Source organism: Polyodon spathula, chromosome 7 (genome assembly GCF_017654505.1).
Source record: "Polyodon spathula isolate WHYD16114869_AA chromosome 7, ASM1765450v1, whole genome shotgun sequence".
In the NCBI taxonomy this organism is placed as follows: Eukaryota; Metazoa; Chordata; class Actinopteri; order Acipenseriformes; family Polyodontidae; genus Polyodon; species Polyodon spathula.
Genome location: NC_054540.1, coordinates 7,279,456 through 7,295,395, shown reverse-complemented (window position 1 = coordinate 7,295,395; position 15,940 = coordinate 7,279,456). Strand labels below are relative to the sequence as shown.

General features: G+C 34.0%; 1 long non-coding RNA gene across 1 annotated transcript in view; it reads left to right on the top strand.

Annotated features, from left to right (window-relative positions):
* LOC121318078 overlaps positions 1 to 15,940 on the top strand; it is a 145,075-nt gene that overhangs the window by 38,385 nt on the left and 90,750 nt on the right. The window contains exon 2 of the long non-coding RNA XR_005950576.1: positions 14,452 to 14,531. This is a non-coding gene — a long non-coding RNA (uncharacterized LOC121318078). The remainder of the gene's footprint in view (positions 1 to 14,451; positions 14,532 to 15,940) is intronic.

Sequence of the window (15,940 nt, the reverse complement as noted above, 5' to 3'; positions counted from 1 at the left end):
GGCTAAAAGAATTGAATCTGTTCAGTCTTGAACAAAGAAGACTACGTGGCGACCTAATTCAAGCATTCAAAATTCTAAAAGATATTGACAATGTCGACCTAAGGGACTTTTTCAGCCTGATAAAAGAAACAAGGACCAGGGGTCACAAATGGAGATTAGACAAAGGGGCATTCAGAATAGAAAATAGGAGTCACTTTTTTACACAGAGAATTGTGAGGGTCTGGAATCAACTCCCCAGTAATGTTGTTGAAGTTGACACCCTGGGATCCTTCAAGAAGCTGCTTGATGATATTCTGGGATCAATAAGCTACTAACAACCAAACAAGCAAGATGGGACAATTCTTATGAATCAAGCAAAAGCATTTAGTAAAACATTTTGGCTGATTTTTGAAGTTGCATTTGAGCATCTGTTATGGCCACGTTCGTATGGCTAAAGTACCACATAGTCCTAACCAAACTGGCGTTATTCTTCAATTTTGAATTGTCTGGGCTTAGATCTAGAGTAAAAAGTGACAGTGTTTGCTTACAGTGGCACTAGCTTGGATTTGAGGGGTTATGAACTTATGTGTGGAATTTAGATTTTTTTGTTACAGTGACACATTTGTAACCACCAAAACCTCACTTTGGTGCGTTTTAAAAACTAAAAACTGATAGACGACACAAAAATAGATAATCTTGGCAAACTGACAACAACTCCAGTAATTGGTGCGGTAGGCCAAATTACATTTCATGATGCTGATTTGTGCTGACTTTATATTGGACATGAATAGGCTGACCACTTGATTAGCCAGGGCCTGCAATTCCAGTAATGAATCCAGTTCTGATTTAGGTATTTGTCCCTTCCAATGAGTTCATCTGAGAGTATCCTGAAACACCCATGCTTCTGTTTTTCAGTTACTTTCCTTCTCAGGAATGGGTCCCCCCAAGAATGCAGCATTGGTTGTGTTTGAACACTGGGATTGGCAAAGTTATTCTGCATCTTTACCCAAACAAATCCCACTTCCTTTGACAGTTTTGAAATGTGTTTGGCACAGGCTTATCTTGCTGAACTGTAACTAGTAATTAGTAAAGTGTGCTTGCTATTAAACCAAAGAAACGTAAACTTCAAAGAAGTTTAAGGTCCCAGGGCACCTCAGAATACTGCAGAAACAAAGATAATGTACACCAATATCTATCTACCTATCTATCTACAGTGCCGTGAGAAAGTATTTGCCTCCTATATGATTTTCTGCATTTTTGCACATTTTTCACATTGAATTTGGTCAGATATTTTTGTGGGTTGTAGTAGTATATAGAGGGAGTCTGAGAGAAAAAAAAATGACACCAAAGTTTGGTGCTTCTTTCATTTGTTTGGTATGCAAGGTAATCAAACATGCAACCTTCAGGTGTAAAAAAAGTTATTGCCCCCCCCAGTTAACTCAACCCAATTAAAGGGATAATTCAGGTCAGCTGTTTGAATACTTTGGATAACAATCAGGCCTGATTTGGGCCAGCCCTGCCCAATATAAATCTGACTAACTTTGGTAATTACCATCAGAGTGAAATTGTCAGCACACAGGTTCTAGAGGCACATCATGCCACGATCAAAAGAAATTCCATAAATAGTACAGCCGTGTACGAACTATAAAGATACTACTGAAGTTCAAAGCGTGTGATCTTCATCATAGACAGGGCAAAAGGTAAAAACAATGTGGCATCAACTGTTGTAAGAACATCAAAGGATACAACTGTGCACCAAACACTAAGACAATGCCCTGTATTTTCCACTTTGGGCAAACCACCTGCAAATTACTTTTAGGAAAGGGACATCGGCGTGTCTAATTAACCTGCTTGATTTTTTTGCAGCAGCAAAGGTCATTCAGAATGATCCAGACAGCATTCAGAACTGGGCAGACGCATGGCAAATGACATTTAATACAGAAAAGTGTAAAGCACTGTGTGCAGTCACAAAAAATGTACACTATAAATAACATATGGGAGACACTAAAATTGAAAAAGGAATCTATGAAAAAGTTGTAGGAGTTTATGTTGACTCAGAAATTACTTCATCTAGACCATGTGGGAAAGTTACAAAAAAGGCCAACAAAATGCTCAGATATATAGTGAAAAGTGTTGAATTTAAATCAAGAAAAGTAATGTTAAAACTTTAAAATGCATTAGTACGACCTCATCTAGAATATTATGTTCCATTCTGGTCACCTCACTACAAAAAGGATATTGCTGCTCTAGAAAGAGTGCAAAGAAGTGCGACCAGAATTACTCTGTTTTTAAAAGGCATGCAGACAGGCTAAAATAATTGAATCTGTTCAGTCTTGAACAAAGAAAACTATGTGGCAATTTGATTCAAGCATTCACGATTCTAAAAGGTATTGCAGTCTCCTGCATCCGTTCACTATTCTGTAACCCCGTTGAGCAGAGGTATAACTGTTTCCACTAAGATGGGACAGTCCCTCAGTTTGACTCATTCATGGTATATGGGTCACTGGAAATTGCATTGCTTAAACCGAGTACCCAGGGGGAACCAGTGTGAGATTATAAAAGAACAGTTGAACTGGCAAAGAGAAATCATTTTCATCTCTCTGGCTTTGCTACACTCTTGGGGTGCATTGTAACTGTATAGTGCACTCGCTATTCTGGTAAGAGTGCAGTACACATAAAAGCTCATGTTTTTTTTTTAAATAAGAGATAGAACTGTGAAACAATTGATGTGTCTTGAAGTCACAAAGTTATTGATACCCTGGCTAAGTTGAAGTTCAACAGAAGCAACATCCTGCTAAAAATAAACAATACGTTGCACCTCTGTTGGTTAATAATTGTATGGGGGATGCCAGTATTAATGCCCATAGCAATTGCTACTGTTAAAGTCGTGTTGAGAGACAGCTCAGGGAAAATATTTTCGAAAACCCCAGATCATTTTTTTCTAACCTTTTATTTATTTATGTATTTATTTATTTATTAAGCATTAGGCATACAGTACATTATTGTGCAGTATAGTGACCTGCATTTAACCTTGTTTTTTTTTTTTTTTGTAGAGCGACAGAGCTCGACTTATCATGACTGTCAATAAACTCATTACATTTTCTACTTGAGAGAATTATTAGAGGATCTTGTTTCCCTGTCTACATTTTCGGTTGCATTTTGTTTATCCACCACATGCTGATTTGTCTACAGGTGTGCGTGCGTGCGTGTACCTTTTGCCTATTTCCTCAACCTAAAAGCCAATACAGGTTTCATTTTATTTATAACTCTTTCTAGATCTTCTAACTGTTCTCAACAACAGAAAAAAATAATAAATGCAAAAGTAATCAGAACATAAAAAAGAAAAATAGGACTGATATTATGCTCCAATGAAAATAGAGACTTTAATGAGGGAAACTGCTTAAAAAACTAGTTCCGAAAATGAGTGAATCCCATTCTAAATGAAAGAGACTTGGTAGGTATTTAACCAGCAGTTTTAGGGACACCATCATACAATACTTGTAAGTATCCATCTTCTTGTTTTTGAACTACGTTATTAACACAGGGACCACAGCTCTACGTTTAGATTTTTGACTACTGGCCCCTTGGGCCACTGAGCTAGTGTTTATACTGGCCCAGGTGCAATTTTATCTGGCCCAATGGTTTTTATTTTCAGTATGTTTCTAATTGTTATGGGAACCAAAGAGAGCCCACGTCTCAAAAGAAGGTGGCTAAATATATGCTACTTAAGCCATTTAACATGTGCACATTTATTTAAGTGTGGGACTGACTGCACTTAAATAAAATGGACTGCACTTAAATAAAAAGGGAACCAATCTACTTGGAGTAAAAATACCCCACTGTGGAAATTACAAAACAGCACAAGACAGATATCCGCAACATTTTCATTCGAACCCATAATTACTTCTGGTAATCTATTGTTCATTTATTGTTATTAATTCCACACATTGTATTTATGTTGATTCTATTTGAACAGGGAAAAGTGGTTTTAGACCTTTTAAGATGTGTGCTGTGTCAGAGTTTATGCCACACTGAAAATTGAATAGGTTGAATAGGTAGAATAATTGTTGTTTTGAGTAAATGTTCATTATTAATGCAATACACATGAGAGAAAATATTACAATTAACCAACATATCTTGATATTTTACACAGAATTGCAAAAATATAATTTTGGTATTTTTTTTTTATTGTTTATTCGTTGTCTTTCTACAGTCAACAGCTGGTCCTGCCAAGAATAGTGCTAGGAATTCTCATTTATTTTCCACCCACAATCCTGACATCAGAAACCCTAGACTATTAGTATTTTATTGTAGCCTAAATTTAACTATTCATCTATGAAAATAAAATTTACTGAAATGTGAAAATGCTTCCAATACTTCCAAAAAGATTTAAGTACTGCAGCATCATCATTTTGTTTTAAATATACTAGACAAACTTATTGATATCACAGTTGATCAATATATCATATTAGTGTGGCATTTCTATATGCAGCTCGTTGCTGGTAGATTCGTTCTGTATTAGATTTGTTTTCATTGTTGAAGTTTGTACAGTAGTATGAGTAAACTAATATGAAAATCAGCAACAGTACTTTCTTCAGATGATCAAGGTACAGTACTTTTAAAACATTTTGTGCACATTTTAACAAAACCTTGCCCGTAAGTTAATGCAAATCTATATCAAATGCATAATACCTGTACTCTCCTGTAGATGGCAGTTGTGCTTTCATTTTACCAGCTGGAAGAGTATAGTCCTAATGTGCCCTTGCTGGACTAACTGCACTTGCAGTTTACAGCAGCTGTTATCTTTGGCTGTGTGGTACATTCAGACTGCACATGCATGTATCCTGTATAGGCGTTCTAACATAAACAAATGCAAACTGGATGGGTGCTGGCTGGGCATTTTCAAGGCCCACACAGCCTATTGCAAAAATATGGGATCTACTGTCCTCATTGTTAACTACTAACAGAACTCAGGAATTTCAGCTAATAAAGCTAAATAATTGGACAAAGAACAAATACTGATTTTCTTTATTTCTTCATAATGTATTAGTTTATACTTTTTATGACTCTGCAGCGTGAGCTTCTTGCAGTTGTCTCCAGTCCCCAGCAGTCATTGCACATCATTATGTTGGCTGTGTGCCATGGCCTTACATTGTAAGTTACCTGTAATAAAGATGCGTAGTTCCTTCAAGTTTTGTGAATAGGGCCTAATATATATATTGTATCATCCATTATTATATGTGGATCCTATAACTTAGGTTTAACACTCCCTTGAAAACCTAAGAGTAAACTTCAAATTTTCTATAAAACAGGTAATGAAATATTTTTTGTAAATGGCAAACCTGATGTAATCAACCAAAGTGGGTTTAAAAAAATCCTTCAAGTTTTCCAAATATTGTAATATATGAATATATTAAGAGATGCCTTTACATCTCCGATTGGCTGAAACAACCTTTTGTGTTGTATTATTTTCAGGGGTGCTTGAAACTAAACTACAGAAAGCCTAGCAGCAATCTACAGGTGAATTCATGACCTAGCCAGGGATCTTCAACCCTGGTCCTGGAGAGCCCCAGTCCAGCAGGTTTTCTAGGTGTCTTTACATCATCAATGGCTACATATGTGGAACACCTCTTAATCTTCTAATTAAGCCAATAATTGGTGCAACGAAGTAACTGAGTGCTTGGTTGAAACGAAGACCAGAAGATCCTGTAGCTCTGCAGGACCAGTGTTGGGGACCCTTGGCGTAGACACAATTTTATTATATGAAGTTGACTGTGCAGGTGTTTTGTCAGAAGGCTGATCAGTCAACTCCCAAGTGGCTCCCAGATTGGAAGCAGGAGTGTAACATTGTTACAAATGCAATAACTCAGTGCTTAGCCTATTTCCATGTGTAGATGTGTTTTCCTTTGCCTATGCTTCTTTTAGTTTGGTATGTGAAACTAAATGTCTACTAGTTTTTTTTCACATTATGTCTCTGGACATTTGCAGTAAGCTTTGGGACAGCTGCAGTGTGAATGCAATACAGATTCTCTCGGTACCAGTGAACATGGTTGTCATCTTTTATGGGATCATCAAAAAAAAAAATGACATCATGTATTTACAGTGTTGTGTCGTAGACACCTCCTACCCTACTCCCCTCCGAATGAATGGGGAAATGAATACAACTTTTTTTTAATAAGATTTGCAAGCCTTAAGCATGGATAGAGGTGTTGCATTGTGTTTCTGTCATTATTGTGCTGCGTTTTTCATGGGGGGGGGGGGGTTCTTTTACTGCTGGCAAGCCACACTGTAATCGTAATAGGACTTCAACCGCAAGTTTTCCTAACAAAGGCCTTAAATGTCATTCAGGCCAAACCAGTATCGTAGGCTTCCTGTTCTTAGTATTTACCTTCTAAGCTGATTTCTACGAATGTGAAGCAATTGATGTTATCTTGATGGCTGTGTGCTGTATTTTTTTTGGTTAATGTTCTGGGGGTACTGGCTGTTTCTTTGTCTGTGTTTATTATTTTGAAAATTGCAGGATTATATCTGTGAATGTCTGAATATAGAGGTCATTTATTATAGCAATTATGTAACATAGTTATCAGGAAAGTGTAACTCTGAACATAGTGACAGGCAGAACTGTGCACTGCCAATATGATGTATGTATATAAGTATAATTGATTAAAGAAGTTTACCAGTACTATACTTGTAGAAACCGTATAGGTGCATATACAGTACAAAGTATTCAGTACTGCTGTCATTAATTAATGTATATATTTTGAAAGAAAACTAGAACCAAACAACTACTTAATATACATCTCCTACTCAAGTAGTTTATGTTAGTTTTGTAATCTTGTCAAGGCATTTTCTTCTTTTGAAAATCATTTTTAGGTCTTAATTATTAAAATACCTATATTAAAAAAAAAACCAGCAACAAAAAAAAAAAAAAAAAAAAAAAAAAAAAAAAAAAAAACACACATGGAACAACAAAGCCCCTCAGATAATTCCCAAATCTAATAAAGATTCAGGTAAAACTAAGACGATGTGATTTTAAAATGCTTTTTTAAAGTTTAAAGAGTGAGATTCCATTTTACTAAAATGTGTAATCAAATGTGTTAGAAACAAAACAATTGTGAAAAAAGAAGTTCAATAATTTGAATGTGGTCTTTATCAATTTGCAGAAGAAATTCCCTAAAAAACAGAGACTGTGTAATAAATAGACAGAATTGCTTTAATCTAATTAAAGGTACTTGTGGCATCTCTTTCTTTTGTTCATTGATTCTGAAGCCTTTCAAACTCCAAATAAACTGTTGTAATGTATAATTCCTGTTAACATTTCATAGATTCCTTTTTTGTGTAGATAAGTAAAATGTTGTAGATTTTCTCGTGTAACCAACCAATGATAGTGAGAGGAGGGTTTGTGTTGCCAAAGAGGAAATGACTGCAATGTAAAGTCGCCTTCCTCAGTACATACTTAAAAGGGCAAAAACAAAATGCCATTGTAATGTTCTTATTGAATGAACGCATTGAACAAAACAAAAAACAAACAGAAAAAAAGGACTTGCATAGAAATTAGAGTTTTGGAGAAAGAATTACGTCCAAGTTTAGTTTATTTTTCCTTACTGTTTTCAAAATGAAAGCAAACAGTTCTCCGGTTTTCAATTTAAACAGTAATTTTAATATGTTGCTACCTTTAGTTTACCTGCTTAAAGTGAATTCCCTGTAGTGCCCCAATACTGTTCAAACAGACTATCATAGTAATATTATGAGACTGCAGTGATGAGAGCTAAGCTTGTGTTTGCTTTCTGTGCTCTCTAACACTTATAAGACATTCATAACTTTTTATTATTGCATTAGTTGCAGATGATGGTGACTGATATTGCCTCTTGTATCTGTTTTAATCTCATTGGCATATTTGTTCTTTTTAGAATTATTATTATTATTATTATTATTATTATTATTATTATTATTATTATTATTATTATTATTAGTTGTAGCAGTATAGTGTTACAAAAAATGAAAACAGAACTGTTCTGCATTACTTGTATATTCTGAACTGTATGCAATTGAAACAGATTTGAACAAAAATAAATAGCATTGTGATGCATTATCTTTGACATAACTCACATAGTATCGCGTACATTGAACAACCTTTTAACAGCGACACACATTTGATTGAAACATGGAAAAGCTTCTCAAAATCTAAAACAATAGCTATAAATTCTTCAGTTAAAAAATACACAAAAATCTCAACATTGTACCTCCTGCTTTGTGGTGGTGTTGTTCTTCCTACACTATACTAACTAAATTAACACTCAATGCTTTGCGTTTTGCTTTTTATTTTTACTTGTTTAAGTTTTACCATAGGGAATTGATGTTTAGGAAATGATTTCTATCCAGTGAAAAGGTTTCATTGCATTGTGTAGGATGATTTGTTACAAAACGATTAATACTATCACGTTTGTTCATTGTGTAGAAAAAAGCCATGACTGTTGAGTATCACTGTAATATAACCGTTGGTTTGCCTTCCACACCTTGCTGGGGGTCTTAAGCGACCATTGATTACGTCACAAGCCCATATGCCGATATCCTGCCCAGTGGATAATGTGAATGTGAATGTCATCTGTATGTTTAAGAAATGACATAATAAATTTACAGAAGCTGGCTTGTTATATCTATGCTGATACAGTAAAGAGTCACAGTGATTAGAAAAAAATCATTTGGAGGTAGTAGTTCCATTAACATCACTAATTGGAAACCCCTCAAAGCAGAAAATGCTTTATTTTCTGGAAAACAAGTCAAGCTCACACAAGTGACTTCATTGTGGTTTTTTAATACATTTTACCTTGCAGTAATCTACACATTCAGAGAGTTTCTGAGGATACATATTGTTCATAGAATGCCACCTACCTTGCACTATACAAATAATATACACTACATGAAATCTGTATGCAGAATCTACAGTGTGAGTGTACATTCAGCCTAGAGAGTTGAGTTTGTGATTCTGATGGGTGAATGCTTATAGTGCGTTTACATATTGGGAAACGAAACAAGTGTACATCATTGGTTATTTTTAAGCAGATAAAATAGGTGATTGAGAATAAAGACTTACTAAGTTATGTTCCCAATATTTGGAGCATAGATTTCGACGTTGTATATCATTCATAAGGGGCTAACTATAATGTGTTACTTTTTAGTTGAATGTTTCACAAAAGACTAGCACCACAAAGACCATTTGTGGTACTGCCTTCATACTTCCAGGTTTAGGTACAGTTAGCAGCCGTCCAAATAAGCTGCGTACCTTCTGTTTTAACGTATTAAAAAATCCAAAATATGCACAAACTTTAATGTGTAAATCTCCCAGAATGCAATGTCTTCCATTACTAGGAAACTGTACAGAAGAAAAAACAACAGAAGTAAGCAATAAGGCACAACAGGGCGTGGGATGTACTCTAATATCCACACGCCTCGGGTGCGTTGTAAGTCACGAGGCGAAGCCAAAAATGTATTAATTAAAAAATAATTTCAGATGTTGAATTGAAAATTGCCATTGAAGGTTTAGTTTTGATTCGTTACACTTCTTGTAAGAATTAGACTGCCTTTAAATCATGCAGTCCCTTCCTCACAAGACCTACAATAGTTTCAGGTGAGAGTGCGTTTTTTTTTAATCGTCCTTTGTTTTCCGGGGTAGTAACTGGGTATCCATACCAGATTTCACAGTGGCGAGAAAGACGTTATTTGCATGGAATAGCCGGTTACTTATCAAACTAACTTTGCAATGTATAGCTTGGTAACGTGGAGAACTGCTGGGCCAGTGTTAAGAAGCAATTTAAAACAATACAGGACACAGCAGAAGACATGATACCATCGTAGCTGGACATATTTAAAATGTATGGCAGGAATTGTCTAAATGAATTTATAAATGTTCAGCATCAGATCACACAGCTAACCCCAAAGTCTCGTTTAAGAGGGACCCAAATCTTTTGTGAAAAGGTGAAAGTTGAAGAGATATTTTTAAACTATTTATTTTCAAAATGGGATAGAGAAACGCCGTAGTTCAGGGAGAAGGAACAGAGCGATCAGAATTTAATTTTCCACTACTGTAATTAATCATTGGTGTTCGATTCAGATTCATTCAATATCTCATGTACACTTCGGTTTCCCAAAAGTTCAACATTTACGTAAATCTCGTCGGTCATGTTTATAAATTACAATATGTCTGCCATTTTTGTTTTTGAATTCTAGTGTTTGGATATCTGCCAGTGATTTGCCCGTTTTTGGAAAAAAGTGCTGACCCATGGTGATATGCTGTAATACCAACACCCCCGTGTGACCTATTTTGACCAATCATGATAGAGTATTTAAAATACCCATTTTATAACAAACATAATCCAGTCTCTGGCTAGCCCTGTTGTCTTTGCAACCAATCACAATAAGAATTAAAAAAATTTGAAGCTACACAGGTTGAAGTGTAAACACCCCAATCCAGAACAAATACCATTGTCGGAGGCAACCACTAAAAAAAAGGTGCCTGTAATATTAAACAAACTGTTTTAGAACTTATTAATGTATTTCCTTATTTTATTTGTCTGTATGGTTTTATATTGAAGTTTTAACATATTCAATGGGTTTAATAATTTAACGTTAAAATATAAGTAACATAAAAAAAATTTGCAGTCAGCGTGATACCTCAAAAAAAAATGCCCTGAGCTAATAAATAACCTTGTAGAACACACGTGTGGTTGTAACATTGCAGTTCAAATGGAAGGCTCTTTTTTAATGCCCTACCCCATTACCATTAAAGTTTGTACAATATTTATCGAGATTACTCATGACTTCAAGGTAATGTTGCATTTTACCCCTTGAAAATACATTTTACCCTCTCAGTGTTACAATAGAAGGTAATTACTCCAGATCCAAAATGGTATCTGGAGCGCTGACAGTAACCACTGTGTGCTAAATGCGTTGGTGGCCATGGCATTGACTTCTGATCTAATACTCCCAACATATTCAGTTGTTGGGCAGTAGTAACTTAATGTACTGTAGGTTTAAAAAAAATACTTGTGTGTTTATCAAAGTCGGGATGCTTACATAAATGTAAAGTCGATATGACAGAAAACATTTAGGTTATTGTGAATGTGTATATAACAAGAGTTTTTAAAATACATGTTGAAACTGGAAAAGTCAAACAGATAGCTTGCATTGAAATAATTAACAATAAAACAAATGCGCATTGACAATCATTTATTTTGATTTATGAAATCATTATAAATAATTGAATATGGTGAAGAGATGTGCTATGAAGCTGGCTTTCTTAACATTAATGTAAAAGGACCCATTGCCTTAATATTTAAGTTATATATTAAATTATTTTAAGTGAAGTTAACAAGTATTGTTTCACATGTAACTAAATCTTATTTCACATACTTTATATGATATAGAGAGTTTGTGTAAAAATAACTTTAATAGCAGTGTGTTTTTTTCCAAAGAAAAGTAAATCAACCAATAACACTATGTAACACAATTTTTGTTCCTGGGTAGGAACAAAATGTGTGTCTTTTCATTCACATAAAGTCAGAAAAAAACAACATATGAATCCAAATTAACATGTATTTATACTAAAGTAATACAAAGATTACTACAAAAGATTTAAAAAGATCTAAATCTTTTGTAGTCATTTTTGTATTACTTTAGTATAAATACATGTTAATTTGGATTCATATGTTGTTTTTTTCTGACTTTATGAATAAAAAGACACACATTTGCCTGTTTTCCCATTGGAAATACTGATATTTTGAAATATCACTGTCCTGGTCACAAAAGCAAAGTTTGTGGGGAATAATAGCCATGTTCTATACTTTTGAGGCATAACCAATTAGGAAATAACACTTACTACCCAGGAACAAAAAAAATAAATACATTTGTTACACGGTGTAATTAAAACGTTTTTTTGTTTGTTTGTTTTGTTTTTTCATGGTCATGCTCAAAGTTTCTGATGACATCACAGTAATAATACATGGCTATGCTAGAGTATGCTGCTTCACTGTCTTCTGATACTAAAATAAAACACTGAAGGTTTGTACAATGGTTATATCTGGGTATAAAATTAGGACTGAATTGTTTGTTTTTCACATAATTATGTTACGCAAAACTAAATCTAAATTCTAACAGAACTTTAGCCAATACATTATTGATTGAACAAAGAAATTTTGTTTTAATATTGAAAATAAATTTTAAAAATAAAATAAAATAAAAATAAAAATAAATTTACCACAAAGCACTTGCACTTCATAAAATGTTTATCGGCTTTAATTTGCTTAGTGGTTTATTGAACGTCAACAACAGCTTTGCAATCTTAGTTTCTTAAAACTTTTGTTTATTTTCCTCTTTTGTTAAAATAACAGACCAGCTTTCAAAAACTTTGCTCTGCTCATTTGCTTTGTACATTAATATGCTTCACTTGCTCTTGTGAAAACAATTACAATTTTCAATTGATCTGGTTTTACTCCGATTACACAATTAGCTATTCATGTATTAATTCCTATGGTATTATTATTATTATTATTATTATTATTATTAATAATAATAATAATAATAATAATAATAATAATAATAATAATAATAATACAGACTCAGTTATACATATTTTGTATGAAAGAATGCTTTTACAATTGTTTTTTTTTTATAATTAAAAACTGTACTAGTATTAATAAAAGTGTAACCTAAGTAAACCATTTTTAAATAATGATAGAGAGGTTTCCATGTTTTAACAAAAAATGCTGTGTCAATTAATTTCAGAAATTGTAAAATTAAATTCATGCCCTTAAAAAGTGCAGTTTGTGAATAATGAAATTAATAGAAAACCATGGTGGACAGTTCAGACTCATTTACATGGATAACAATGTGCTCCTCATTTTACACCCTGAACAAGGTGTAAAATAATGGAGCTAAATTGATTACTTTTTTGGTTGAAAATTTGACCTCTGCAACAGGTGCATTGTGATAATGAGGGGCATAGGAGTACAAGCGCCAGTGATTGCTCAGAAAAAAGGCTTTTCAAAATAATATTTTGAGCAATGCTCTAAAAAGTGGATTAGTGCAAAAGTTGAAAATCTGTGTGTGCTGTAACTCTTAGGAGCTGATTCAAACAACTGTAATTGAAAATTGCAATCACATTAATTAGATTTAAGAGTATGCTGATATTATGCTTTGCAGTACTACTTTCACATTTGGCACAATTGCATATTGTTTAATTGTGGGTATTGTGCAAGAAAAAATAACTCTTTTATGACAGTGATTTTACAAAACTGTGATCACCACACTCTCAGAACCTCATATCTTTGAGACCATTGGAGATACTAACTTCATATTTGCACTGTTATGTAAAACTGAATTAATGCTATATTTAAACTGTTTGACATGTAATAAAGTTTAATTAAACTTTCCTAGACCATTGGAACTTAATTAAGAATACATTTCTGTAAGCCACTGTACCCATTGTTGTCACCACTACCTAAATATTTTGTCTTTTACAATGAAAGAATTGAGCTGTATTTATCTTGAGCCCAGCAAACTTTAATTTCTACTTTGTTGTGTAAAAGAAAAAAATAAATAAAGAACATGTTTTGTTTTGTTTTGTTGTTTTTTTTAAATCAACCTACCCAACTTTGGAGATCTGAGTGGGGTTACAGCAAACCAATTGTATTTAAAACTGTATTATATTAATAAAAATAGACTTTAAAAAACTCATCAAATTAAAACCAATCAAGATAGTTCTTATAGGGCTAAAAAAAAAGATCACTAAGGCAAAATACTACATTGAGACACATCTTTAGTAGCTTCATGCTCATTAAACATGTTGGATGTTTAAAACACAAAATCATTCTGCTATTCTGACTGTACAGTACTTGCTTCAGATTATCCTTGCGGATAACTGCAAACCTTAATGGAAAAAAACTGCAAAAGAATGATATTGTACCCAGTAAGCCATGTGGCTCTCATTCTTTATAAAGCCCATTGGTTAAAGCTTTGTGGACAGGGCCCAGTGTCTTTATATTTTGTGTAATGTTCTGTGATTCTCTTGGTCAAGTTTAATAGCCTAGTAAAAATTAACCACTTCACTGCCACATTGTTGTAACAACACAAAGTTCTACCAGATGTGCCTTTCATATTATATTGTGCCACAGGGGGTCCATTGCTATTATTTGTTTTATCAGTACAATGTTTCAAATATTGAAATATTGTTACATCTCCAATATCAGCTGTCTCTACCCTTCTTAACAACACATAGTCTTGTTTTATTTTATTGCTCTTGTAAATAGATTCCTTATAAAATCAAATCCGGGTCAGCCAATTCTGGGCTAATTTATTCGGAGTCTTTCCATGTTCTTTTGATCCACGTGTCACTCCAAAATATCACCAGGTTATGGAATTATTCATTTTAATGACTTCACTTTAACTTTAATAATATTATTGTCTTTAAAATTCTAGCTCCTCTGAGGAGATTAACTGAGAAAGCAGAACAATTTGGTGGAACATGAGAGGTGAAGAGTCCCCTAATACTCAGCTCTGTAAGTTACAACTTTCTTTGTCCTTTTACTTTAGGGGTATATAAGCCTTTATTCCAGTCTTTAACCACTTCAACACCATGGGGTACGCACTCTTATACGTCAATGAAAACCCACTTACAGTACCATGCCGTACCGGCGGACGTCAAGTTTCCCGTTCTATTCTATGATCGGTTTCTCAGTCTAGCATTTCAGGTTTCATTCTCTAAGGCAGTGCTACTACTATGGAATGTGCAGTGAAAGTCGGGGGAGGGTCAGCTGACTTTTGTATCCAATTGCGTGTTATGTAGCGATTCCAATCTACGTGTGGGAGTTTAGAAGACTGAGATATATTGCAGGAAACCATTCAACATTTTCAGGTAGGTGTGTGAGTGTGTGTGTGTGTATATATATATGTATATATATGTATGTATGTATAATGTAGTGTTTTAAATTACGATTTTTTATTATTAGTTTTACTTTTTAGTTGTAGTTTATTTAGTTTTTAGCACTAAAGCTAAACATGGCAACCTACGTGGTCCTTCTATAATGAGCAACAGGAGTGAGGTTGGTTCAGAGGATTTCGATACCATCGGCACTAATGCTGACTTATCACTCAGCGATGATGAAGAGGATGTGGAACCAAAAACAGTACAAACAAAAGAGCATGCAGCAGCTTTACAGGTAAGCCAGCTGCAAAAGGGAAGCTGTTTGGTTTGAAATGACAGTGTGGTGACGAACTACTGTCATCACACAGCACTGGGTACAGGCAGTGCGGCAGCCAGATCCATCACAATGCCTGTGCAAAGTAGCTGTGTAAACGCATTTGTGACTGTCCCTCCAACACAAGTGAAGCAGAGGCTGCAACAAAGGTGTAGGGTCTGCTACGAAAATGCAAACAAAAGAAGAGACAAAAGAAAAATTGTGCAACCCCGGGTTCTGTTGTATTGAACATTTCAATAAATGGCACAGAGCAAGTCGATAATGGCACACGTTTTGATGTTGTGTGATTTTTATTTGGTAATTACTTTAATTAGTTTACTGATTTACAGTTTTTGTTTTCATTGTTAAAAAAACAAACAAAAAAAAATGTGTTTTTATCTTTATATTGTATATGGGTGTGTAGTACACAGGAGCATAAAGGGTTCATGAAAAATACAATTTAGGTCATTTATTTGTGTTTTATTCATCATATGTTAACATTTTATAGCAATTACAGGTTTGAAAATATTATTATTATTATTATTATTATTATTATTATTATTATTATTATTATTATTATTATTATTTCTAAAAATATGGTAACTGGGAAGGGGTTTCATTTTTACATCTGGGGTTGAAGTGGTTAATTACCTCCTGAAACACCTGCTAATGCAACCTAGTAATACAATTCAAGGTCTCTCATTTTGTAAAAAAAAAAATCTCATTACCAC